This window comes from Canis lupus, chromosome 15 (genome assembly GCF_003254725.2).
Source record: "Canis lupus dingo isolate Sandy chromosome 15, ASM325472v2, whole genome shotgun sequence".
NCBI classification, from domain to species: Eukaryota; Metazoa; Chordata; class Mammalia; order Carnivora; family Canidae; genus Canis; species Canis lupus.
In genome coordinates, this window is record NC_064257.1 from 55,235,214 (window position 1) to 55,263,044 (window position 27,831).

The 27,831-nt window shown below is 35.3% G+C and overlaps 1 long non-coding RNA gene across 1 annotated transcript in view; it reads right to left on the bottom strand.

Moving 5' to 3' along the window:
- LOC112654659 (uncharacterized) overlaps window positions 1-23,340 on the bottom strand; it is a 57,244-nt gene extending 33,904 nt beyond the window's left edge. Inside the window, exons 1-4 of the long non-coding RNA XR_007402372.1 lie at window positions 23,235-23,340; window positions 16,811-16,948; window positions 9,881-10,032; window positions 8,577-8,635 (exon numbers count right to left, since the gene is read on the bottom strand). This is a non-coding gene — a long non-coding RNA (uncharacterized LOC112654659). The remainder of the gene's footprint in view (window positions 1-8,576; window positions 8,636-9,880; window positions 10,033-16,810; window positions 16,949-23,234) is intronic.
- Between the last annotated feature and the right edge of the window lie 4,491 nt (window positions 23,341-27,831).

The window sequence follows — 27,831 nt, forward strand, 5'->3', positions numbered from 1 at the left end:
CGGGAAGGATACCATGGACTACATAAAGTAGATTATATGGAACAATCAGAAAATTCAAAATGTGTCACATGTTTTGGATGTATAAAAAAGATGATGTCTCCTCCATAAATACCCCATATAGCAACCAGACAAAAACATGACGGCCATTTCCTCGCTTATTCATAAATTCACTCGTTGATCCAGCATATATACTTAGTGCCAGAATTTTTCTAGATATTGAGGACACAGCAATGAATGAATCAGTCAGACTCTGCCTTTGTGCATTTACCTTCCACTGGAGGAGGAGAGAACCAGTCAATAAGCAAGATCCATAGTATTGCAAATCCTGCTAAGTTCTTTGGAGTGAAAAACAATAGGGAGCAGGGATAGGGAGTGCAGGGTGAAGAGGCTGCATTTAAATAAGGTGGTGAGGGTAACATTTAAGTAAAAGCTTGGAGCATAGAGAATGTAAATATCTTGGGAAAGTAATTTTAAGGCAGAAAGAAAAGTAAATGCAAATGCCCTGGGGCATGGTCTTGTCTAGCTCATTAAGGGACAGCAGAGAGAACAAGAATGAACAAGGGTGAATAGTAAGAGATAAAGTCAGAAGTGAGAGAGGAATAGCTCTTGTGGGCCTTAGAGAGGAAGGTAAAAACATTGGCTTTCATTCTCCATGAGAAGGGACAACAAAAGAGGGTTTTGAGCAAAGGAGTTGATAATCGGAGCTTTTTGTTATGAGGATCACTCTGGGAAATCTATTAGAAGAGACTATACACAAATACAGAGGTGAAGCAGGAAAATTTTAGTTAGCAGTCAACTGCAATAATTCAGATGAGAAATGAAGTGACCATGGAGGTCATGGGGAGTAGTTGGATCCTGCATACATTTAAAAAGGTAGAATCAGGGCAGCCTGGGTGGCTCAGCGGTTTAGCGCCACCTTCAGCCCAGGGCATGATCCTGGAGACCCAGGATCAAGTCCCACGTCGGGCTCCCTGCATGGAGCCTGCTTCTCCCTCTGCCTGTGTCCCTGCCTCTCTCTCTCTCTCTCTGTCAAGAACAAATAAAAAGAAAATCTTTAAAAAAATGTAGAGCCAAAAGGACTTGCTGACTTCATATGGGGAATGAAACTAAGAAAGTAGTTAAAGATAGCACCAAGGTTTTTGGACTGAGCGACTGGACAAATGGAGTTCCTATCAACTAAGGTGAGATAGACTGCTATGAGGACAAGTTTGGAAAGCGAGGTGAAATGAGGAATAGTACCTTGGACATGTTAAGTTTGAGTTGCCAATTAGAAATCCCAAGTTGAGATATAAAGTGGGCAGCTGAATATATGAGTCTGGAGTTCAAAGACATAAATCTGAAGTTGTCGGAATATATACAGGATTTATAGCTGTGAGACCAGATGAGATCACTAAGGGAATAAGTATAGACAAAGCAAAGAAGAGATGTGGGACTGTGCTTGGAAAATTCAGTGTGACTATCACTAAATCAATGGAGATAGAATCAAGGTAAGACAAAATTATGAAGATTTAATCCCATGAATAAGCAGAGAAAACCTAGAATAGTGAGTGCATGAGTTATTTGCCTACATTGAATCAGCAATTAAAATTATTGAATAAGCAAATAAAACCAGTCTGCAGAGAGTAAAATAGAGATGAACAAAATCAGGTTAAGATAGAGAGATGCAATTTGCTTGGCAATTTTTCAATTCTTACTTAACTCAGCTGTATTTTATGCCCTACGCTTTTATGGTTCCTTTATATCCTTTCAGCTAAATCTCTTATTATCTGAGTTAGTTTGAGTGGTCTTCTCCTCCTTATCAACAAATTACCCCTGACAACAAATTGCTTGCTATATCCCCAAACCCTTCTAGTTTAACTCATCCTGTCTACAGCTTCTAAAAAGGGATAAGCCTGCCTACAACTTCCAGAAAGGTATAAGCTTCTAAAAAGGTATAACCCTAATTTTGCACCCAGGCCACCCCTGGACATCTGGCTCAAGAGAAATCATGGAAGTTAGGCCAAATACTCTATCTCTAGAAATTTTAAATTAAGATTGAGAAATACAAATTAGAGGCCACAATTTATGTGACCTATAAACTCCTGTGGACCTAATGTGGGAATAAATCAGAACTAGCTAGAGACATGTGCGATTATAAGTTATGGGGAGCAGAGAAGTCCTTTATGAGCACAGAAACTGAGTGAGCATAGAGAAGTTAGGCAGGTGGCATAGACACACAGGAGCATCGATAAGCCTTCTTGATTTCAGCCTATGAAGCTGTAAAGGAATATACTTAGACTCTGCCTCCAGCCTCAGCCTCAGAGGACTGATTGTTCTTTGTGTTTCGTCCTTAGACAGTCATGATCTTGTTTGTTTGGTTGCTGTTGCTTTCAGTTATAGCCTTGACTAGGCTGAGGAACACTGCAGAAGCTTCAGAAGCCTGGATTTGAAGGCTAATTTCTTTCTTTCTTTCTTTCTTTCTTTCTTTCTTTCTTTCTTTCTTTCTTTCTTTCTTGATGAATTTTTTGCATTTAGAAAGAGGAGAGGACTAACAATAATAAAGTTATCATCTACTGACTACTTGCAATTTGTGTCAAGTATTTATAAAAATTTTCTCATTTAATTCTTACCTCATCCCCATGGAAGAGGTATAATCATCTTATCCCAATGGAATAGGTCTTCATTTTACAGATGAGAAGTAGAGAAGTTTAATGAATCCCTAGGTCATACAGCTAATAACTGGGGTGGTCCAGGAGTCACTTCTGGTCTGTCATACTCAAAAGTTCTCTTAAACATTCTACTATAATGTTTCCAATTGGGGAGAATAACAACAATTAAAAAAATAGGAAACAGAACTTCACAATGCATATGGGATATCCAGCTCAATCATAAGAGTGGTTATCTGTGAGCTGGGAAGCAATGAAAAATAAAGACGAGCAAGAATATGCCAAGCTCAGTCATACTATAGGGTGCCATGAAAGCTCAGCAGGTGAGTTTTCACTTTATATTGTGTGCAATTTTGCAGAGCGATTTTAAGTTATTAAGTAAAGAGATAATTGGCACTATTAACGGAAATTTTTAAAAGTCTAAAATGGCTGCAATAAACATAATGCCTTTTCAGAAAAAGGCTAAAGAGCCTATGAAACTATGTGTATCTCCACCTTTGATTTTGCCTCTAAGCTTTAGAATTAATTAAACTTAGCATCACCGTTTAAATGTCTAATGGCTATCTTAAATATTAAAACGTTACAACTATCCATCTAGGTCCTCAAACCTAGAAATTACACTTGATTCTTCTTTTTCTCTCCATCCCCCATATTCATGCCAAAAGAACTCTCCCTTTAAATAATTAAGTCTGAGGATTTCTTTCTATATTGCCACCACGCTAGTCCAAACCAAAGTGGTCTCTCACTTGGATCACTGAACTAGCCTCTATGGTGAATGTCACTTTATTATCCGCCAGGCATATGAATCCTTTCTTACATTTAAAGAATGGGTCATGCAAAAGTTGCTTCCTGCTGATAAATTGAAATCACAAGGCATGTATTTCCCCAGATTTTGTTCTTGCAGAACTTCAGCAAACCACAGACAACTTCCCAGGACCTTGAGTCTGAAGCCCGTGACCCACAGAAGTGGAGCAATTAGAACATTAACAGGAGTCAATATGTAGAGTCTGAATACTACAGAGCTTCCAGGTGTTCAGTGAAGCTGTAACTGCAGCCCTATCAACCAGATATGAGATGGGATTCTGGTTGTGTTTCTGTCTATATCTTCAACCTTCTGGATGATTCTCTATGTTAACAATATGCTGACCAGGAAAAAAAAAATCACTTTCTGTTTAAACCAGCCAAAGCTGTTTGTTTTGTTTTGTTTTGTTTTGCTTGCAACCAGGAATTCTTTGAATAAAGCTCTGTAAGTTGTATCCATTCTTCATAGAGAATCCAAATGCCTGTATTAAATCTGATCTTGTCATTCCCTGACTTCAATCAACCAATGGAATTCCATCTCACTTAGAAACAATGATAGCTTCTCAAATGAAACATAGAGGGTCTATAAGATCAAATGGGATTTTACCTATAACCTACTTCTTGCCACTCAGCCTTTTGTTTCTTATATACCATCCAGAATGGCCTTCTTTGTATGCCTCAGACATAAAGGATATATTCCTTCTATAAGGTTCCAGCATTCACCTTCCTTCTAGATAACTGTCTACCCACAAATTTTCACACACTCAGTTTTTTTCAAATCAGTCGGGTCTTAGCTCAGATAACTCTTCAAACAAGTCTTCCTGGATTATCCAATTCAAATAGCCTTCCTCCAACCTACTCACATTCAGAAAAAGTGCCCAATTTCCTTCTTAACACTTACCACTATTGGAAACTATCTTGTTTTATTTGTTTCCTTTTCCTGCATGCATGCATACATAAGCTTTAAGAGAGCAAGTTCAAAAGTTCAGGGCCTAGAACAATATCTAGAACATTGGTAGGTGCTTTATTAATAAAATGTAAATCTGAAACAAGTTTTTAAGTCAAAAGAAAAAAAACAACAAATTTAACATCCATTTCCAAGAAAAGAACTTCAGTATTTATTACTTGCAAGAGAGTAAGAAGTAAGTAGAATAAAAGATGTTTCGTGTGGCATAACTCAGAAGAACTGGGATAATAGTGCCATCATTTTTGTAGATGGCTATTTTGAAGCCCCAAAACTCTCAAGCATGAGCACAATAGTCTAGAATTTTATTCAAGTGTATCACTTGTTAGAACTCACTGTATCTGTAAAGGTAATCATAGGAAAACTGTGATGAGGAAAAACAATTAGAAATATTCAAAACATGAAGAATTTCAGACTGTCAATGAGGAGAATCAGAGTCAAATGTATTTTTGCAAAGGAGAGATCTAAATGAAGAACCCAAATCCCTGGAGAAGCTCACAATGTGTGACATAGAGGAAAGTCATACAATTCCAGGTAAACTTTTCTTGCTATTTATACCTACATACAATTACTGAATTAAATAGGCATCCTTGTACATGTCTTATTAGGTACCCAGTAAAGATGGTCAAAGACACTTTCTGCGCTGCCTAGAAGAGGGTGAGGAAAGAAGATAGGGTAAGGAAAACTTGAGGAGAGAGTGAGAGAAGGAGGAGGACAGGGAGAGACAGAGAGAGAAAAGGGGAGAACACTGTTGCTGCTCTGCTAGTAGGCATATTTTTAGTGAACCCAGGGTTGCAACACTGAATCTGTTCCTCATTTTTTTTATCTCTCCACTGGAATATTTCTTTCCTTCTGTAGTATTGTAATTAGAACCATGATTTCACTATAAGTATTTCCATCTGAGCTCAAAACTAAAGAAAATTTTTTTTTTGCTTTGCTGACTGGTTCTTGTTTCACATACAACAGAACATACTGTGCATCTTATACTATAAAAGAATAAATATTTAACTCAACCTGATGGAACAGAGATAAAACATTATCTTTCTTATGTATGCAATTTACTCGATATATTTGAAATATTGCATGAGTGGCAGATGTTCAATCAGTACTGCAGAGATACCATATGTCTGCTTCCATTCTGAGTTCTTAAGGTAATCAAATATGGAGTAAAAGAAGTAAAATTAGCAGCTAATAAATTAAACATAATTAATACCTCATGTCTTAAGACAGACCAATGATATATATACTAACAGCTTAGCATTAATAGTGAAAGTGAAGGAAAAAAGTAATTTTCAGGATTTATCACAACAGAATTGTGCAAGCCAGTACCCAGATTTATGAGATTATTTCTTCTGTCCTTTATTTATGAACCAAATTCAAAATGAATGAAAGAATTGCTTGGTAGAGGTGGGGTGGAGGTGGATTTCAGCTTCTTCTCTAGTACTATCTGCCCTCAAGCAAGTGCAATGAAATAAGCTTTATACAATAGTGGGATAAACAGATCCATCCAGCGTATGCAACTTACTGACAACAAATCAATATGCTTTTTGGATTCAAGTCTGACAAAACCTAATAGCAAACAAGATGATAGTTCTCTGAAACAATTCTATACAGCAGTGCAAAAGATCTCTATCAAGCTTTTCTTTCTAAATACAATTCATATCCTACCTATTTCAAAACTGCTGACACTCTGCAGATGACTTCTGATATAATCTCTATAAGCTCCAAGTGGCTTAAATTTACTTATGTATTATAAAAAAAAAAAAAGAGGTGCAATACAGGCTTCAGAAAGCTCTATATAGAATTGTAGCAGCTAACATAGATTTTTAAGAGTTCCTGTGTCAGTTTCCATTTATATAATTCTTTTTTGAAAGAATAGCATTCAAAAATCCATATGCATAATTACATTAAATGCTGGATTTTTCTAGATCCTGTTATATTCAAAAAAAGAGATTTTATGCCAAATATACGCATTTGTAGTTAAATTGCACATAGACTTAGGGTGTCTGGCAATACACGATCATAGCTAACATTCTGTTTTATTTGCTGCCAGTGAATGTGAGGAGAAATTTGGAAAACTCGCCTTGCTAAGTATGAAGGAAATGGATCCTGGTGCCATTTGTTAAGCTTTAGAGTCTTGTATTGTACAGTGCAAAATATCATAAAATATGCTATTAATATCAAACTGTCTAGAAGTTCTCAGAAGAACCATATTTATTTTCAAATGTCCCAGAAGAAAAATAACCTTAAACTTTACTGTAAATTTTTATACCACCTACATTATGGAGAAGGTCTATCAGTCCCCCAGTCTCATAAATAAATAAAACACATCTTCAGGGAGGGAAAGGAAAAAAAAACCTAAATAGTAACTCTTAAAATTTAATTGAAAGTTTCTTTGAAACTAAACATACATTGTCATGGCACTCTATTATACCCTATTTACCTTATAAATGTGGTAAAGAAAAATTTTTAGTATTAAAAAGGAAATATTCTTTGGTCAAAAACATTATAGCTAGATATTGAAATAATACAGTTGTAACTAAGTACCACTGATAACTGGGGTCATGCTTTGAAAAGCACTATAACATCAATTAAAATGAAGTGAAATATGCATAAAAACTCAAAATATATACCTTGGGGCAAAGGGAAGGTAGGATTGTCATAAGATAAAGAACAAGTAAAATCAACTTGTCTTTAAGCAAAGAATCTCCAAGGGTAAAGGCATAGGGGAGAGAGAATATATCTATAGATAAACCAGCATGAAAGAAATATCTAGCTTTACCTAACAGATACAAGAGAATAAAGTAAAATTTTAGCTCATATAATACGATCTTAAAATCATGTCAGTGAACTGTTTCTTCTGTGTTAGAAATACAGTTCTTTTAGGCTTTTAGAACCCATTTAATGCCCCAAATTCATATACATTCTAGTTAAGCAAAGTCCAAAAATCTTACAGCTAGAATAAGAGATTCTTATTACAGATATAAAGATTAGAAAAATGAAAATGATAATGTGTATGATTGAATTAATATTCTAATGTGAGCCAAATTCTATTTGGGTTAGATAGTTCCATATACTCACCACATTAATGCCCACAAAATCTAATGGGTATTACTAGGCATATTTGAAGGTGAGAAAACTGAGAGTAGAGATCAAAAATACTTTTAAATTCCTGAGGGTAGCAGCACTGGAACCCAAATATGTCTGCTTATAAAGGTTATATTATACCTTGGGTCATGAAATCAAGAAATGCGAGGACAATGTTAGTCATGGTTGTGGAAATGACCCAAAGGAAGCTAGGTTATACACTGATAAGGGCACTGTTAAGAAATTTTTTTAAAAAATTTCTTGCTTGGAAATTTGAATTGAGAAATATGGAGTACATAAGCAGCAGTATCCATGCATCCAACATCCTATTTGATCTGGCCTCTTGCAACAAATAGGTATTTCAGAAGTAATGTGTCAAAAATGAAACTCTTCATCTCCTCAAACTTCTTACTCCAATAATCTCTGTTAGCTCAGCAAATGGAACCATCAACAAAATCATTGCCATTAAATATGCATACCTAGTTTTTATTTTGGAATTATCCTTTCAAAAAATTAAGTTCTAAGAGGCTTGATATGTTTTCTGTCTTATTAATAATCATTTTACCTCAGCTCCTAATATGCTTGGCACAAAGTAGATGGTAGATAAATAACTCAAATTAATAAGAGGCCATGACTGATCTTATGAGTAGAATGGGTCAAACTTATCAGGAAAAAGAAGCTAGACAATAGAAAGTAGACTAGACAAAGTGCTCATGAGGATTTCTAGTTTCTCATTCATCACTATTGGAAGAAGTCACTCTTCTGTCCTAACAATTAAAAAGTTAAACAAACTGAAAGGTCAACAACTCTTCTTAGATCTATCAGAGAAGTGAGGTCACAGGCAATTTGCTGCCTGTAAAATTGCAGATATCAACAAGAGAATAGAGAGTATTGCAACTTAGTAGAGTAGAAACCGTTGAGCAAAAATCTCCATGGGAACCAGTGCTTAAAGTAGGGAAACCTGAAATATAACTGATAAAATACTGGAAGGATCAACATGGACAAGTCTAAGAGATAAAAACTCCAGGGATACCTATTCATGGTAGGAGGAAAGGTCTCCATACTTCAGTGAATTTTACCTTCAGGAGCTGAAGCAGATCCTCACAGTATATATTAGAGAAAAACCTTCTTGGGCTTCCTGCAGGGGGAAGAGAAAAAGAACCATTTTGAAGTATGCCAGAGTACTTGTTCCTCCTAAAATCAGCCCTCAGGAGAAACTAACCAGATCCTAACCTGCTAGGGTTTTATCAGAACATAACTGACCTGATGGGGAGGGGAGGATCCAAGCTCAATGTGGCTCTAGCTATCCAGCCTGATCTAAGTGAGACCAAGGAATACTAATATGTGAGGTTTACAGCCCAGAGGTGCAGACCCAGTAAAAGACAGACCCAATCATAGGACTAGAGAGCATTTTTTCTCCCCTATATCTTACCACCACATTACTAAAGGACTGTTTATACCAGTTCCTTTTTCCAGTATTTCAAGTCTGGAAATCAAAGAAAAAGTAAAAGGGAAAAAAAAAAACACAATTTGAAAAGACAAAGCAACTATCAGAACCAGACCTGGATAAGGCAGAGATGTTGGCAATATCAGACCAGGAATTAAAGCAACTATTTTTAGGATGCAAAAAAGCAAACAAACAAAATCACAAAACAAAACAAAACAACAGATGGACAATGTAAGAAGAGGGATGAAATTCCTAAGAAAGAACAAAAAACAAATGCGAGAGACCAAAACCACGGTAATAGGAAAGAAGAATGCCTTTAATGAGTTCATTTGGACACTGGACACAACTGTGAAAAGAAACTCTGATTTGATGATCTCTTAGTAAAAGCTGATAAAACTAATAAAGACAAAAAAGACTGAAAAAAAAAAAAAGAAAAACCCTTGAATATCCAAGAATGGTGGGACAACTACAAAAGATGTAATATATACATAATGGCAATTCCAGAAGAAGAAAGAGAAAGGTAGAGAATAAATATTTGAAACAATAATAACTGAGAATTTCCCCATAATGAAATCAGACACCAAACCACAGATCTAGAAAACTCAGAGAATAACAAGCAGGAAAATAGCACCACCACTCTCCCAAAAATATGTATCATTTTAAACTACAAAAAAACAAACATAAGGAAAAATAGAAGATGTCTGGGAGGGAGGAAATACTTTACTTGTAGAGAAGCAAAGATACCAATTACATTCAACTTTTTATCAGGAACCATCAAGCAAGGAGAGGGTGGAGTGAAATATTTAAAGTATTGGGAGAAAAAGCCCAGCAACACAGAATTTGGAATCCAATGTAATTATCCTTTAAAAGGGAAGGAGAAATAAAGACTTTCTCAGACAAACAAAAATTGAAAAGATTTGTTGCCAGTAAACTCACCTTATAAGTCATATTAAAAGGTTTTTAAGGACACCTGAGTAGCTGAGCATCTGCCTTTGGCTCAGGTCATGATCCAGAGGTCCTGGGATGGAGTCCTGTAGCCTATGTCTCTGCCTCTCTTTCTGTGTCTCTCATGAATAAATACATAAAATCTTTAAAAAAAAAAAAAAAAGAAGGTCTTTAGAGAGAAAGAAAATGATATGGATAAGAAACTCACATCTACAAAAAGTAGGACAAGCATCCAAGAAGGAATAGGTGAAGGTAAAATAAAAACTTTTATCTTTTTTATTATTAATTGATCTAATAGATAACAATGTGTTCAAAATGATTAAAGAACAATATAGTATATATTTAATTATATATTCAATTATATATACTTATGTATATATGTATACTTATATGAAATGAATGACAGCAATGGTATAAGGGATAGGAGGGAAGAATTAACATTATTTTGTTATTTTAAGATACTCACATATAACTCATGAAATAGCATAATGTTATTTGAAAGTGGATTTGTATTAGTTGTAAATGTATATTGCAAATTCTAGGGTAGCTACTAAAATAGTTAAAAAAAACCTGTAAGTGATACCCTAAGGAAGGGGAGAAAATAAAATCATATAAAATATTCAATTAAAACTTCCAATAAAAGCAGAAGAATGGAAGGCAAGAACAGAATCAAAGCACAAGGACAACAAATAGAAAAGAGTAGCAAATCTGACTGGTATTAATCCAATATATCAATAATCATTAGGAGCTCAATAGTCTAAATACACCCATTAAAAGAGATTGTCAGAGTGGATCAAAAAGCAAGACCCATTTGATTGTCTGCAAGAAACTTATCTTAAATATAAAGACATATAAATATTAAAAGTCAATGGGTGGAGAATGATAAACCATATTAACGTCAATCATAAGAAAGAAGGAGTAGCTATATTAATTTCAGACATAGCCGAATTCACACCAAAGAAAGTTATTGGGGATAAAGAGTGGCATCTCATGATGATAAAGGGGTCAATTCTGTGAGAAGACACAATAATATTTGACATGTATTCACTTAACAAAGGATAAAAAGATGAGATAAACTGATAGAAATGCAAGTTGAAATCAATAAATCCATTATTATAGTTGGAGACTTCAACACCTCTATCAGAAGTGGATACAGCCAACAAGCAGAAAATCAGTAAGGATATAGTTGAACCCAATAACACAATCAATCAACTGGATATAATGGGCAAGTATAGACTACCTATCCGACAATAGCAGAATACACATTTTTCCCTAGCTCACATGGAACATTTATCAAACTAGACCACTTTCTGGGGCATAAACTAACCTAAAAAGATAGAAATTATGCAATGTCTACTGTCAGTCCTCAGTAGAATTAAAATAGAAATCAATAACAGAGCAATAGCTGAAAAATCCCAAAATAGCTGGAAATTAAGCAGTATGTTTCTAAATAACACATGAGTGAAAGAAGCACTCAGAAATTTTTAAATACTTGTGCTAAATGGAAAGGAAAACACAACTTATCAAAATTTGTGTGATGCAATGAAAGCAATGCTCGTGTTCCTAGCTAATAAAAGGATATATACAAAGGCACATACATTGAAGAGGAAGAAATAAAACTGTCTGCAAATGGCATAATCATCTATGTAGAAAACTGAAAAAAATAGACAAAAGATCTTCTGGAACTAAAAAGTGGTTATAGCAGGATGACAGGATCCAATGTTGATACACAAAAGTCAATTATTTTCCTATATACTGGAAATACACATATGGATATTGAAATTTAAAAAATGGTATTATTTATATCAGTACCCTCCAAAATGAGATATTTAGGGGTAAATCTAACAAAATATCTATAAGATCTATATAAGGAAAACTATATGTATAAGATCTATATAAGGAAAACAAGCTCTGATGAACAAAAACAAAACCCAAAATACATGGAGAGAAATTCCATGTTCTTGGGTAGGAAGACTCAATACTGTTAAGATACCAGTTCTTCCCAAATTGATCTATAGATTCAGTGCAATCCCAATCAAAGTTATAGTAAGCTATTTTGTAGATATTGACAAACTGATCCTAAAATTGGAAAGTTCCAGAAGAGACAATAATATTGAAAGAGAAGAGCAAAGTTGGAAGACTGAAGACAACTGGACTTGGTGACTTACTATAAAGCCACAGTAACCAATATAGTACGGTACTGGTGAAAGAATAGATCAATAAATGAATAGAACGGAAGAGAGCCCAGAAATACACCTATATAGTTAACCTACTTTGACAAAAGAGCAATGGCAAGACAATGGAGCAAAGACAGTCTTTTTAACAAATGGTGCTGGAACAATTGAATAGACATATTTAAAAAAAAAAAGCGAAAGAGAGAGAGAAAGAGGAAGGAAGGAAAGAAGGAAGGAAGGAACCTGGACTCAGACTGTACACCATTCACAAAAGTTAACGCAAATAGATTGCAGATATAAATGTAAAATGCAAAACTATAAAACTGGAAAGTTACAGAGAAAACAGCCTAGATGACCTTAGGTTTGGGATAACTTTTGAGACATAATAGCAAAAGCACAATTCATGAAAGAAAGAATTGATAAGCTAGACTTGATTAAAAATTTTTTTTATTGGTGTTCAATTTACCAACATACAGAATAACCCCCAGTGCCCGTCACCCAATCACTCCCACCCCCCATCCTCCTCCCCTTCCACCTCCCCTAGTTCGTTTCCCAGAGTTAGCAGTCTTTACGTTCTGTCTCCCTTTCTGATATTTCCCACACATTTCTTCTCCCTTCCCTTATATTCCCTTTCACTATTATTTATATTCCCCACATGAATGAGAACATATAATGTTTGTCCTTCTCCGACTGACTTACTTCACTCAGCATAATACCCTCCAGTTCCATCCACGTTGAAGCAAATGGTGGGTATTTGTCGTTTCTAATGGCTGAGGAATATTCCATTGTATACATAGACCACATCTTCTTTATCCACTCATCTTTCGATGGACACCGAGGCTCCTTCCACAGTTTGGCTATTGTGGACATTGCTGCTATAAACATCGGGGTGCAGGTGTCCCGGCGTTTCATTGCATCTGTATCTTTGGGGTAAATCCCCAACAGTGCAATTGCTTGGTCGTAGGGCAGGTCTATTTTTAACTCTTTGAGGAACCTCCACACAGTTTTCCAGAGTGGCTGCACCAGTTCACATTCCCACCAACAGTGTAATTTTCTCGGCAATCTCTCCAACTTTTGTGGTTTCCTGCCTTGTTAATTTGCCCCATTCTCACTGGTGTGAGGTGGTATCTCATTGTGGTTTTGATTTGTATTTCCCTGATGGCAAGTGATGCAGAGCATTTTCTCATGTGCATGTTGGCCATGTCTATGTCTTCCTCTGAGAGATTTCTGTTCATGTCTTTTGCCCATTTCATGATTGGATTGTTTGTTTCTTTGGTGTTGAGTTTAATAAGTTCTTTATAGATCTTGGAAACTAGCCCTTTATCTGATATGTCATTTGCAAATATCTTCTCCCATTCTGTAGGTTGTCTTTTAGTTTTGTTGACTGTATCCTTTGCTGTGCAAAAGCTTCTTATCTTGATGAAGTCCCAATAGTTCATTTTTGCTTTTGTTTCTTTTGCCTTCGTGGATGTATCTTGCAAGAAGTTAGAACTCATACAGCAATTCGGTAGCGTGGCAGGATACAAAATCAATGCCCAGAAATCAGTGGCATTTCTATACACTAACAATGAGACTGAAGAAAGAGAAATTAAGGAGTCAATCCCATTTACAATTGCACCCAAAAGCATAAGATACCTAGGAATAAACCTAACCAAAGATGTAAAGGACCTATACCCTCGAAACTATAGAACACTTTTGAAAGAAATTGAGGAAGACACAAAGAGATGGAAAAATATTCCATGCTCATGGATTGGCAGAATTAATATTGTGAAAATGTCAATATTACCCAGGGCAATATAGACGTTTAATGCAATCCCTATCAAAATACCATGGACTTTCTTCAGAGAGTTAGAACAAATTATATTAAGATTTGTGTGGAATCAGAAAAGACCCCGAATAGCCAGGGGAATTTTAAAAAAGAAAACCATATCTGGGGGCATCACAATGCCAGATTTCAGGTTGTACTACAAAGCTGTGGTCATTAAGACAGTGTGGTACTGGCACAAAAACAGACACATAGATCAACGGAACAGAATAGAGAACCCGGAAGTGGACCCTGAACTTTATGGTCAACTAATATTCGATAAAGGAGGAAAGACTATCCATTGGAAGAAAGACAGTCTCTTCAATAAATGGTGCTGGGAAAATTGGACATCCACATGCAGAAGAATGAAACTAGACCACTCTCTTTCACCATACACAAAGATAAACTCAAAATGGATGAAAGATCTAAATGTGAGACAAGATTCCATCAAAATCCTAGAGAAGAACACAGGCAACACCCTTTTTGAACTCGGCCACAGTAACTTCTTGCTAGACTTCATTAAAATTAAAATTTTCTTTTCTACAAAAAGCACAATATGATGTTATACTGGTGGATATATGTCATTATACATTTGTCCAAATCCATAGAATGTAGAACACCAGTTGCAAACCTCAATGTCTGGGTAAAAATAATAATGTATGTAAGTTCATTAGTTGTGACAAATGTAACACCATGGTGGGGGCTGTTGACAGTGGGAAGACTATGCATATGTGGAGGCAGAAGGTCTATGGGAAATCTGTATGTTCAGCTCAATGTTGCTAAGATCTAAAAACTGCTTTAAAAAATAAAGTCTATTAAAAAAAAAACTGGTCATGAGAGAAGTTAGAAGATATACCAAAAGAATTAGAGACGGGGAGTATCTGCTTTGTAAATGGTGAAATTTTAAAATAAAGATTCACATATCTACTTCTGAGGTTCTAGATCATTTAGTTTCAGTGTCCATTAGACCTGGAGTTCCTACATTTGCTGCTCTAGAGTTTTTATGATTTCCTATCTCTCTTATTGCCTCCTACATACTTAAAGTATACTCTGCCCATAGTGTTTGAATTACTGTGAGTGAGTCTCTGTTCCTGGGAACAATAAAAATATTAAGAAAGATAAACTAATAAATAAGGAGTGGGGAAAGAGGAAAAGAAACATATAAGTGTCATCAAATATGAAAAAAAGTAAAGTGTATATGTGTCGGGGGTGAATATGTATATATGTGCATATGTATACATAGCTATGGTGCTGGTAGTGAGGGCAGAAATAGTGAAGGAGGGGGCAGAGTAGGAGTTGATGACAGATTGCAATAAGTTTAAATGCAATTTTTAACCCTTACAACAGATAGAATACAAATGAATTAAATATTTTAAAATTTTACCATACCTTTAGGAATATAAAACTTTATTTATAAGGCCACTGCTTTCAAGAGCAGGAGCCATAATTGACTTTCCTAACACATGGAAACAGATATACAGAGCTGGACAAAATGAGGCGATAGAGGAAAATGCCCCATATGAAAGAACAAGACAAAATCGCATCAAGAGAACTGAATAAATGGAGATAAGTTGTGTCTGATGGAGAATTTTAAGCACTGACCATAAAGATACTCATTGGATTTAGGAAAAGGGTGGAGGACCTCAGTTTAATCCTTAACAAAGAGATAGAAACAATAATAATAATAAGTAATCAGAGATGAAGAGCTTAATAACTGAAATTAAAAATATGGATGGAATAAATAATAGACGTGAAGAAGCAGAAAAATGGATCAGCATCCTGAAGAACAGAGTAATGGAAAACAACCAAATTGAATAGAAGAGAAAAAATAATAAATGAAAATAAATTTAGGGAACTCAGTGACACCATCAATTGAAGTAATATTTTCATTATAGGGATCCCAGAAGGAGAAATGAAAGAAAAAATTAAAAAATAAAATTACCATATGATCCAGGAACCCCACCACTGGGTATTTACCCTCAAAACACAAAAACAGTAATTCAAAAAGATATATGCACCGCTATGCTTATTGCAGCATTGTTTACAATATTCAAATTATGGAAGCAGCCCAAGTATCCATTGATAGATGAATGGATAAAGAGGATGTGATACACACACACACACACACACACACACGCACACAATAGAATTTCACTCAGTCATAAAAAAGAATGAAATATTGCCATTTGCAGCAACATGGATGGATCTAGAGTATAATGCTCAGCAAAATAAGTTGTCAGAAAAAGATTAATACCATTTGATTTCAGTCATATGTGGAATTTAAGAAACAAAAAAATGAACAAATAAAAAGAAAAATAAATCACGAAACAGACTTTTTTTTAAAAGATTTTATTTATTTACTCATGAGAGACAGAGACAGAGACAGAGAGAAGCAGAGACACAGACAGAGGGAGAAGCAGACTCCGTGCAGGAAACCTGTTGTGGGACTGGATCTCGGGTCTTCAGGTCACACCCTGGGCCGAAGGTGGATGCTCAACCACTGAGCCGTCCAGGGATCCCAAAAAACAGACTCCTAACTATAGAGAACAAAGGATGGCTACCAGAGGGGAGGGAGGTGGGGTGATGAGCGAACTAGACGGAAGGGATTAAGAGTACCTGTGTCGTGATCAGCACTGAGTAATGTCAAAACTGTTGAATCACTATATTATACACCTAAAACAATATGACACTGTACATCAACTATACTCGAATGAATTTTTTTAAATGAATATAAAACTTTAAATGAGAGGTCAACCATCCCCTCCGAGATCTGTTTGTACTTTACCTGAACATCACTAGCAAAATCATTTCTGCAGATCTCTATAAGCTTACTTACTCATTGTATAGTTTTCTACTATTTCTGTGATAATTTAACACAGAGATTTGGTGGCTTAGATCTACAAAAAATGTCTTATCTTCTAGTTCTGCCAGTCAAAAGCCTACCACAAGTCTCACTGGGCTAACATCCAGATGTCGGCAGAGCTGTGTTCCCTTTTGGGGTCTCTAAGGGAAAATCCATCTGCTTGCTTTTCCAGCTTCTAGAAGCTACCCCATTCCTTGAATCCTCTCGCCTTCGTAGATCTGCAAAACAAGTAAAAGTCCGTTGAGTCTCTAAGCACATTAGTCTGACTCTCCTCCTTCTTCCGCTTTAAAGATCCTTCTGATTACATTGGGCCCACCAGTTAATCTAGAATAATCTCTATATTTTAAAATAAACTAATTAGCAACCATAACTCCGAATGCAACCTTAATTCCCCTTTGCTGTATAACAAAACACATCTCAGGTCCTGGGTATTAGGGTGTGGACATCTTTAGGAGCCCATGACTCTGCCTACCCTACTCTTGTACCTCTCTCCACCTTCTAGGGAGTTGCATCAAGTCCCTCAATTTTAATCCATTTAATGGAATATTTAACATTCATTGAGTGCTACCTATATACCAATCAATGTGCCAAACATGTTATGTAACTATGTAAACAAATATATGTGGGTCGGGAATAGGGAAGGGGACAGTCACTTTAGCTTTGTATACCTGAAAACCCCCACTCCTGCTTCATCTCAAGTATGCAGTTCACTTAGTTTCCTTCCCAGCCCTATGGACTTTTAGCCAAAAGAAAATCGTACTCTTCTGGTAAAAAGAACACATAGGAACATAATTTTCTTTCCCCAGCCCATCCATACCCCCATTGTGTGTATATGCTTCATTGTCACCGTTGCTGTGCTTGCTGATACCTAAATCCAATCTTATTTTTAATTTTATTTTTCTAAAGATTTTATTTATTTGCTTGAGAGAGAGAGAAAGAGAGAGAGAGAGAGAGCAGAGCACAGCAAGAGAAGGAGAAGCAGACTCCTCACTGAGCATAGAGCTGAGCACGGGGCTGTATCCCAGGACCCTGAGAACATGACCTGAGCCAAAGGTAAATCCTTAACTGACTGAGTCACCTTCTATGATTCAATCTTTAAAGAATAATTATTTTGCTCTATAATCAGAAAAAGTCTTAACATGATGCAATTTCATATGAATACTTTCTTAGGAATGAACTGCGTTAAAGCAGGATGATAATTTTTTAAGGATGTTTCCTATTTTTGTTTCTAGATAAAACTTTATTGCTATTGCTACTGTCTTGGAAGAAGTGGGAAGAGGCAAGATGTAGATATTAAACATGCTTTTCACTGCTCCCTCCCAGAACTTCTACTTCTTTGGTTTTCTTTCTATCTCATCCTCTTTTTCTCCCTCCCCTTCTTTCCTTCTTCCCATTATCAAACCCCTCATGTATTCAGAGCTTTTTTTTTTTTTTACACTAGCTTTCTTTTCTAGGAATACTGTGAAAATAACAAGTAAGTTTTGTTATAAAAAGCTCTCAAGAAAATAGTCACTTGGCAAAATAAAGTGGCCTACAAATATTTTCCTATACCTTCATACTGTGGTCAAGACGGTGTTTCAAATATAAACGCACACGAACAAATAGTGTTCCAGTCCAAAAGACATAAGAAATAAATATTTTATGCAGGAAAAGATTAAATTTTAAAAATGCATATTTATGGCCTATCACTTGAAATTTGGATTTAATGAAAGAATTGAAAACAAGAACTAAATCAAGATAAAAACTGTTACCATTCTTCCTGGCAATGGAATGTCCTTGTCATAAAGTAACCATAGTTTGAATTCTTTTCTATTTTCTGAGTTCAAACATTCTATTTAAAGTAGACTTCTTTCTCCTAAGAATGTTAATTATTACTAAGGATGTAGAAGTTCTCTACAAATCATAGATGCACACTGGCCCCAAAGATAACATTTCAATCAATTATTTAGGGACCAAGCAAGCAACAGCTATTTAATGTTTATTTATTTTTCAGAACAGAAATGGAATTGGCATTATAGGACAAAAACTCAGTCTTTTATAACAGCCAATACAGGACAAAACACTTAAAAGACTCATTTTATTAGACATACCCTGGTGCTCTTTCATTCTGTGGTACAGTTACTTGATATATCTATTTCCGGAGTTACTCTGTACTTACCATCCCATCATAATGCAGGAACTCTCAGGGTTTAGCTAAGCACTCAGGACTGCAGAAGCTGACTTTCACTGATGATTTTGTGCTGCTTCTTCAAACACCCCATTTTCTCTGACTTATCTCCAACCAATCATCTTTCCACAGACATTATTACCCACCTGTTCTACATCAGAAGTTAGGTTCTGAGAATTCAAATGTAGAAAGGTTTTATAAAATGATCTGGTCCCTTCCTCACAGAGTCCAGTCAAATGAGGCAAAGATATGTAAGCAAGGTGATGAGTAGTCTAAGACAATGTCTTTCAAGCTTTTTAAAACATCATCCATAATAAAAGAAATAAACACTCTGTTTCAATCTAGTAGATACATATGTTGAGGTGGGAGGGATGATTCACAAAGCAATATTATTGTTGTGCATGATACATTCTGATAGTTTTTATTTTGTTTTTTCTATTTCTTATTTTTCATGCTGATCAAGACCTATTAATTTTTTTAGTGATCCACCATGTTACAATTCAAAGTTTTAAAAAATGTGGTTCTAGTAATATATATAGATTTTTAAAAATCCAAAAGCTGGGGACTTAGTACTTTGCATTCACTATGGCATCCCCAAATGATGAGCGAATTCTCAGGCATACGTTAGCTAACATAACCCAGCATAAGCCTGTTGGGTGGATGGATAGATGGATTAATGCATGGATGGGTGGGTGGGGGGAGGGATGAATGGATGGACGGATGGATAAAATAAATGTTTTCATCAGTCCCTAATTCTTCATAAGTAATCAGGAAAAATTTTACTGGAAAGGGAAATCCTAAGGTAAGATATGTAACATTAGATATATTTTTCAGAGAAAATTATTACCTACTTGCCTGCAAAGATCCAAAGGTATGAGAGATCATGGGATGTTTGAGATATAGCAAATAAATAAGAATGACAAGTGCATTTTCTTTCCAGGTGACAAACTCATTTGGCCTCTTAGCTTTGCATTTTATCCATACACTAATGATACCAAATCTGTATCTTCAGTCTCAACCTTCATCTGAGCACCATAGACTTATTTACAACTCTCTCCTTAAAGTCTTCACTTGGATATCCAATAGCCATGCCACACGTAGCATTTCCAAAGCAAAAATCCTCTAGTTCCTATTCTTTCCAATTTACTTCCCACTCCTCCCGTGTTAATTGGCTCACCATCTACACATTCAATGAGCCAAAATTAAGAGTCTTCCCAGAGAGTCTTATTTCAGAATCTCTACTTCTCATCGATTAGCAAATCTTTTACTTCCACCTGCAAGATACATTGGAATTTGATGAATTCTCATGAGCTCTCTTGCTACCAGTTAGTACAAAACATGGTCCTCTGTTGGCTGAATGACTGACTGTATTTGTTCTTTAGCTGATATTTTCTGCTTCCATTTTTGCAAATACCCCCTCCTAAACAAACACCGATGTGGCCAGAGGAAGCTTTTTAAAGGGTAACTCTTATCTTCCTCGCTTAATATTTTTCATTAGCTTCTCATTGCACTTAGAAGTTAAAGTACAACTTAACAATTTAATTTAATGTTAAACTGCAATTAAAATACTTATTTGCTCTGACAAATGCCAACATATGCTATAGAATGGTGATTAGATTTTAAAGCTTGACTGCTTATGTAACAGATTCCACCACTCACTAGCTATGACTTTTTCTAAGTTATCTGGGGCAAGCCATTTGTTTACTTTTTGCTCAGTTTCCTTATTAGCAAAGTAGAGATTAATAACAGTGCCTTTCCAATGAGATATTGTTTGGATTAAAATCTCATTAGATGATGAGTTAATGTTTCTCTGAGATAATATTTGGCATATTATGTGCGTTACATGGGATTATTATCATTACTCCTCTTCTTGTTAATCAAATAATTATTAGACTCCATTTGGACCTGCTGACTTTTTCAATGTAACTTTAAACCTATCTTCTCCAGCCCCTCTCAACTATATGCCATCTACTTTGGCCTTTGCAGTTTTGCAGGGGCTCTTTATAGTTGTTCTTTCCTGATGTTTCCTACTCCAGCTATTTGTATAAATGGATTATTTCAAGTCTTAACTCAGGCATCACTTCCACTGGTGGCTCTCTCCTCACCATCCTACCTGGAGTAGCCCTCATTCCCTCTCCCCGGTTTAGTCACTGTATCTCATGCCCTCTTTTTTTCTCAGAACATATCACTATCTTTACTTATTTTATGGTTTGCTTTTTAGGGGAGGGTTTGTTTATTACTCATCTCTGCCTATGGAAATGCTAAGCTCCTTTAACAAAAAATGCAAATAATGGGTACTCAAAGTATTTGAAAAATGATGACTGTATGTATCTATGTAAGTATGTGTATACACTGTATACACCCACTTGTATATGTTATACATACACGTTCAATTTATGAGAAAAAATGCAGAAATCACAGCTAGACATGTTTTTATGGCTTTTGGAAAGGAACCTCATTTTATTTTATAAGTCTGGGACCACCATTGAAGTAATCATTAAAGCACTAGAGCAGCATGATCAGATTTTTAAGTTGTAAAGATTACTCTGGTAGCAGAGTAGAGAATGTCTTGGAATGGATAAGACTGAAGGACGTTCTATCAGTTACAAGTCTTGAAAAGAATCCATTTGAGATAAGTGTCTAAACTACAGCAATGCCAGTAGAGATAAAAAAAAATAGCCAGTATTCAAGAGTTACTTAAATATGATTGCTGTATCCTAGTAAGTACCAATATGTGGGATTCTTTTGGCTTACCCGCAGTAGTGTTCCCAAATTGACTGTACTCAAATCCAAAGATTTATGAGAAGCGCATATGGTGATTAAATATGTAAATTAAGTGTAACTGTTAATTTTAGAGCCTTAGGTAGAAGCTACTTTTCCTGTTGAGATTTAAAGAGAACAGCATCTCATTTAAACCAAAGCTTCTGCCTTTTGTTGTCACTTCCTTCAGCATTATTAAACATGTTATTAAACCCAGTTTACATCCTGGCTCCTATAAGAAGTAAGAAGGTTGAGTGACCAGGAAGTATATTAAGCATATTTCACATTATACCTGAGACTACCTTTCCTGGCAATATTCTGGTTGAGCCTCTTCCTACAGCAGACATTACCAAGATTTTAGCTTATTCATGATTGTTTGTTTTTTAAGAGATCTTGTTTCTCCCTTCAATCCAGCTTCCATTAGAACCCAATTTATCAAACAGGTCCAAAATCCAAAGCATACCATGTTCAAATTATTTTCATTAGGCTCTGAGTCCCAAATACATTAATGAATGGACTGAGTTTATGTTTTACTTTTCATGTCATGTAAGTTCATAAGCTACAAAATAATAAAAGACGGATTGGTCCAGAATAGCTTGAGAACCTCTAAAAAAGGCAATGTTGCCTAACTTCACATGCTGGCCTATCAGATTATGTGACCCTGTTAAAATATTATTAACGTGGATTTAAAAAATGGGTGGGGAATTGAGTAGGATTTTCATATTTTTAACATGGATGACTAGATGGATGATAGACTCATTCACCAAAGAGGCAATAAAGGCATATATTTGACAAGATTTTTAAAAATATTTGCTTTGAGGAACCATTGGCAGTTCCCTGATATAAATTATATGTACCTCCTATCTCTTCAAGATAGATCTAAAGACAGGGGACTTGTCGCTAACAAACCCTTATGATACAGGTTTCAAAGCTGTATCATCCTTACTTACTCTGGGGGGTAGAAGTCAACCCAAACCAAAAGCCAATGAGCTAGTTAGTGTACATTTAAAATTAGAAACCAGATGTTTTCCCTTCTACCATGGGTTTTTGCTTCTATTAACTTGCAAACTAATTTATTTCACACATTTTTCTCATTTGCTTCCTCCATAATAGAACTTCTAATTGTCCTCACTCATGGCTTTTTTATTCAGAAGACAAAAGGTGTGAAAGATTAAGAGAAGAAATGGATAAAATGCAGGAAGAACACAGATTAAAGATATTCAACCCCAGAGATGCCTGAACTCTTTAAGTCCTGCCTTTTGGTCATAGGAAAGGCTGTGAAATATCCATGATTTTGAATCCTATACAAGAAATTCTACTTTTTTTGTCTCTATAACTCACAATTTCTTGCTAATTTTCTTGTAATATTAAAGGATGCAATTAGTTAAGAGTTCCATATTTATTTTTAGATTTATTGATCTTCTGACAAAATCCTAATTATGGGTCATCTGAGAGAATAAAAGAGGTTCACGAACTTCATTTTACTAGACATATATTTAGAAATGCAGACTTATTCTATGCAATTTCCTAATATAGAATTGGAAGGAATAACTGTCAGGCCACCATCTGTCTCTCACCTTCCTCTGGCAGTTGCTGTTCCAGGCATGATCTCACTCTTGGAGAGCAGTTCCTGGAAACCATCACATGCAAAAACTGGCAAAGAAGAGACAGTGTGCTCACACCTGATAGAACAGAGGAACCGGTTTAGAAGAGTCTATGAATACTATTTTATCTCAATGTCTAGACTAATAAAATTAGGTTATGGTTAGCAAAAAAAATGTGGTTATTTGAAAGTTATTGCCAAGACATCTGGAAACTTAATAGACGTTCCAGAGGTCTTTGACCAAATGTTACCTTTTTTAACTATAAAAAGGCTATCCTGACCCTTTCTAAATGATATATTAGCTGACCTTTGGCAATAAAATGTTAGGACTGCTGTGAAGGAACCTCGCTCATTTCTATAGAGAGGCACATATCTGGCTGCTACTTCCTCCCTCAAGTTTCAGATAATGAAAAGCACATTGCGTACCACTTGAATAAATTTAAAACAAAACAAAGCAATAGGAATAGTTTCACATTTGCCTCTGATTGCATTTTATATTTTGTCAGCTATGGCTTTATGTTCACTTTTTTTCCTTTAGCACCTCTGAACATGATATTTATATCTTTTAAAAAAATGATTAGCAATTCTTAACTTGTATTACATAATAAAAGAGAAAAGAAATACTCAGGTATAATGTTAAACATTCTCTTTCTGCTAAATCCATTGTAAATCACTGCAGCATATAAATGTTAGAGTTCAAAAGTTGAACGAATCGACTGACCTTAAAGTCCATGTTTCTGATTCTCAAGACATATATTTGACTTTTATAAATCTCAAATTCCACCAGTTTGTATAGTAAAATTGGTTTTGGAGGATGCTGCTAAGTATAGAGATACCAAATTTGTTTTTCTTCTCATAGAATGCATTCTTGACTCGGTTGTTAGAATGGCTTTTGGGCCAGGAAAATAGGAGAAGAAATAATTTTAAAAACTATATTTTCGGGCAGCCCAGGGGGCTTAGTGGTTTAGTGCCACCTTTGGCCCAGGGCCTGATCCTGGAGACCCAGGATGGAGTCCCACGTCAGGGTCCCTGCATGGAGCCTGCTTGTTTCTCTGCCTGCATCTCTGCTCCTCTCTCTCTCTCTCTCTCTGTCTCTCTCTCATGAATACATAAATAAAATATTTTTAAAAATTATATTTTCACAAGATTTATAATTTAAATTACTTAGATAATTCATATTAATTAATTCTATGTGCTGGGAAAGAAAGCTCTTATTACTCTCATTCTATCGACAAGGAACCTGTGGTTTAGCCAAGATATTTCCCGAAGTTATTCTCTTTGTAATTTTGCAACACAAAAAATTATCACAGAAGCCTTCTGACTCCTCACCTTTCTTTCTTTTTATTACAAAATTTATTTATGTACACAGTAGTCTTCCTTTATTCACAGGGAATATGTTCCAAAATGCCCAGTGGATGCCTGAAACTGCGGATAGTACCAACCCCTATATATACTGTGTTTTTTCCTGTACATACATACATATGATGAAATTTGACTTATAACATTAGGCACAGTAAAAGATACAATAATTAATAATAAAATAGAACACCTATAATAGTATACTGTAATAAAAGTTGTGTAAATGTGGCCTCTCTCCTTCAAAATGTCTTATTGTACTATTGTACTGTTGTGCTCACCCTTCTTCTTGTGATGATGTAAGATGATAAAATGCCCACATGATTAGATGAAGTGAGAATGACATAGACATTGTGACATAGAGTGAGGCTACCATTGACCTTCTGACCATACATCACAAGGAGGATTATTCCTTTTGGATGGGCCCATGGTTGACCTTGGATAACTTGAAACCACATGGAGTGAAATCATGGAGAGAGGGCAACTACTGTTAGTTAGACATATGAAAGGAATCTACTTTTAGGGTGTGGTATGATAAATTTTGACAAATGGTTATATGGTTTAGTCACCATAGCCTATGGAGATTATAGAATATTTTATTACCTCAGATTGTTGTTGTTGTTCCTTTCTAGTCTACGCTCTCCACTCCGGGCTCTAGGCAGCCACTGAACTATTTTCTGGTTTAAAAGATTAATTTTTTTTCTAGAGCTTTATGTAAGTGGAATGATTCACTATGTGCTGTTTTGTGACTGGCTTCTTTCACTCAGGATAATGGCTTTACATCATTCATCAGTAGTTTATTCCATTTCAAGGCTGGGCAGTATTCCACAGGATATGCCATAGTTTGTTTACCCAACATGCAACTGTTTGTTAATGGATGTTTGATTATGTATATGACTCTGTATGGATATTTTTCTTTCATTCCTCTTGAGAAAAGACTAAAAATTTCCCAAGCTGTATCACTTTATATCCTCACAAACAATGTGTGAGAATTCCAGTTGAGTGTGGACATGATCTGTCACTTGCTTCTTGGTCACAGGTTTGTATTAACTCCCCATTGCCATGTAACAATACGTCTACAAATTTAGCATCTTTAACACAGCACACCTTTATTTTCTTTCTTTCTGGGAGTTAGGAGTCCAAGCATGGTTTAGACTGGTCTTTGGGCTCTACAATTTTGTATAATATAATCATGTAACTCTGTAAAGATAATCCTATACATGCTATCATCTTTGATGTATTCTCAAGTAGCATTCTTAAAGTTAGCCATTCGAGTGGGTGTGAAATGGCATAACAATGTGGTTTTAACTTACATTTTATGTTATTTTGTGTTATAGATTTTACTTTATGTCCATTATAACTTGAAAATTCATGGGTACTATTTTTGCTTTTGGCATTCAATTATCTTTATAAGCATATAAAAATAATAAAAATGTATTTGATATTCATCTGTAATTTAACTATTTTTGGAGCTCTGCGTTTCTCTATACAGATCAAAATTTCTGTCTGGTATAATATTCTTTATGACAGAAGTACTTGCCTTAGCATTTCTTGTAGTGAGGATGTGCTAATAAAGAATACTTTTAGCTTTTATTTCTCTGACAAATTTCTCTGAAAAAACCTTTATTCCTTTATAATTTTCTGGAAGATGTTTTTGCTCTAAATTGATGGGGGTATATGAGGACTTTAAAAATCCACCTCTCTTGTTTTCTGGGTTGCATTGTTTCTAGTGGGTTCCTATTTTACTCTTTTACAGTAGAATAACATTTTTTCTCAGGCCACTTTTAAGTTTTTTTTTGTCATTTGTATTTAGCAAGTTGATTTTTTATTCTTTGGTATTGTTTTATTTGTATTTATCCTGCTTATAATTCAATAAGCTTTTGTATCAGTAAGTTTATAATTTTCATAACCTTTGGGTATCATTTGTTATCAATTTATTCAAGTAATTTTTCCTACCCCTTTTCCTTCTGGGATTCACATTATATTTATATTACCTTTTTTATATTTTCCCAGAAAGTTCTAAGACTCTATCAATTTACTATCAGTCTGTATTTATTTCTGATCTCTTCACTTTGGATAGTTTCTACTGCTATGCCTTCAAGTTCAAGAATCATCTCTTCTGCAGTATTCAATTAGCTGTTAATTTAATCCAAATTTTTATTTCAGATACTGATTTTAACTCAAAAATTCTACTTGTTTCTTTTTGATTTTTTCATTTTTCTTCCCACTGTTCATTTTTTTCTTTGAGCATATTAAGTATACTGAAAACACCAGTTATGATGTTATTATTTATAAATACATCATCTCTGTCAATTCTGTGTCTGTTTCTCCAAACTGGATATTTTCTTATAATTATGGGTCACATTTCTTTCTTCTTTACATGTCCAGTAATTTTCAGATTGCATGTTTGACCTCATAAATTTATATTACTGAGTGCTAGATCTGGCTTATTCTTTTAAAGCATTTTGGATTTGCTCTAGCAGGTGATAAAGTAGCTTACAGATTTGTTTTTATTTTTTTGGAGGTTTGCTTTTTTTTGTCAGATTTCTTTTGTTCTTTTATTGGAGTATTTATTCAGATTTAATGTAAGATCTTCTGTCATTGAGTTTATATTCAATATGTTACTTTTCATTTTCTCTTTGAATCAATTTTTTAAGGTTTTCAAAGGGCAGATCTTCAGTATTCTTTTTGGTTTGTTAAGCCCCACTACTGCAGGTTCTTTTTGAGGTCTATGCTGAAAGGCTTTTGTCACCAGCAATGTCTTTTACTCTGGCTGGTGAAAACAGGAATGATTCTTGTTCCTGTGAGAGCTCTGGATAATTTTCTCTTCAGTGGTCTGTGGTAATTGTTCTTTACCTGGAACAACTTTTTGAAGCTGTACTGTATATACATGTAGAATGATATTCAAAGACTCAACAGAAATTTCTATGGAGATTTTTGGAACACTTTTGTTGAAAGATTACTTTTCTTGGTACTCTGTTTCCACAAATTCTAGCTGTTTCAACCTCCTAGAACTCTGATCTATGTCTCATACAATTCATGATAAAGGTGGGCTCCATCTGGGTTCCTTTCTCTGTGTCACAATAAAAAAAAATTTTCTTCCAGCTGGTAAGCTAAGGCAATTATAAGATTTACTAACTCAATTGTTGCCCTGCTTTGGTCTGCTTCTGCCTCTCCCTTTTGCCCCCCAACCCACCCCCCGGCTTGTTCCCTCT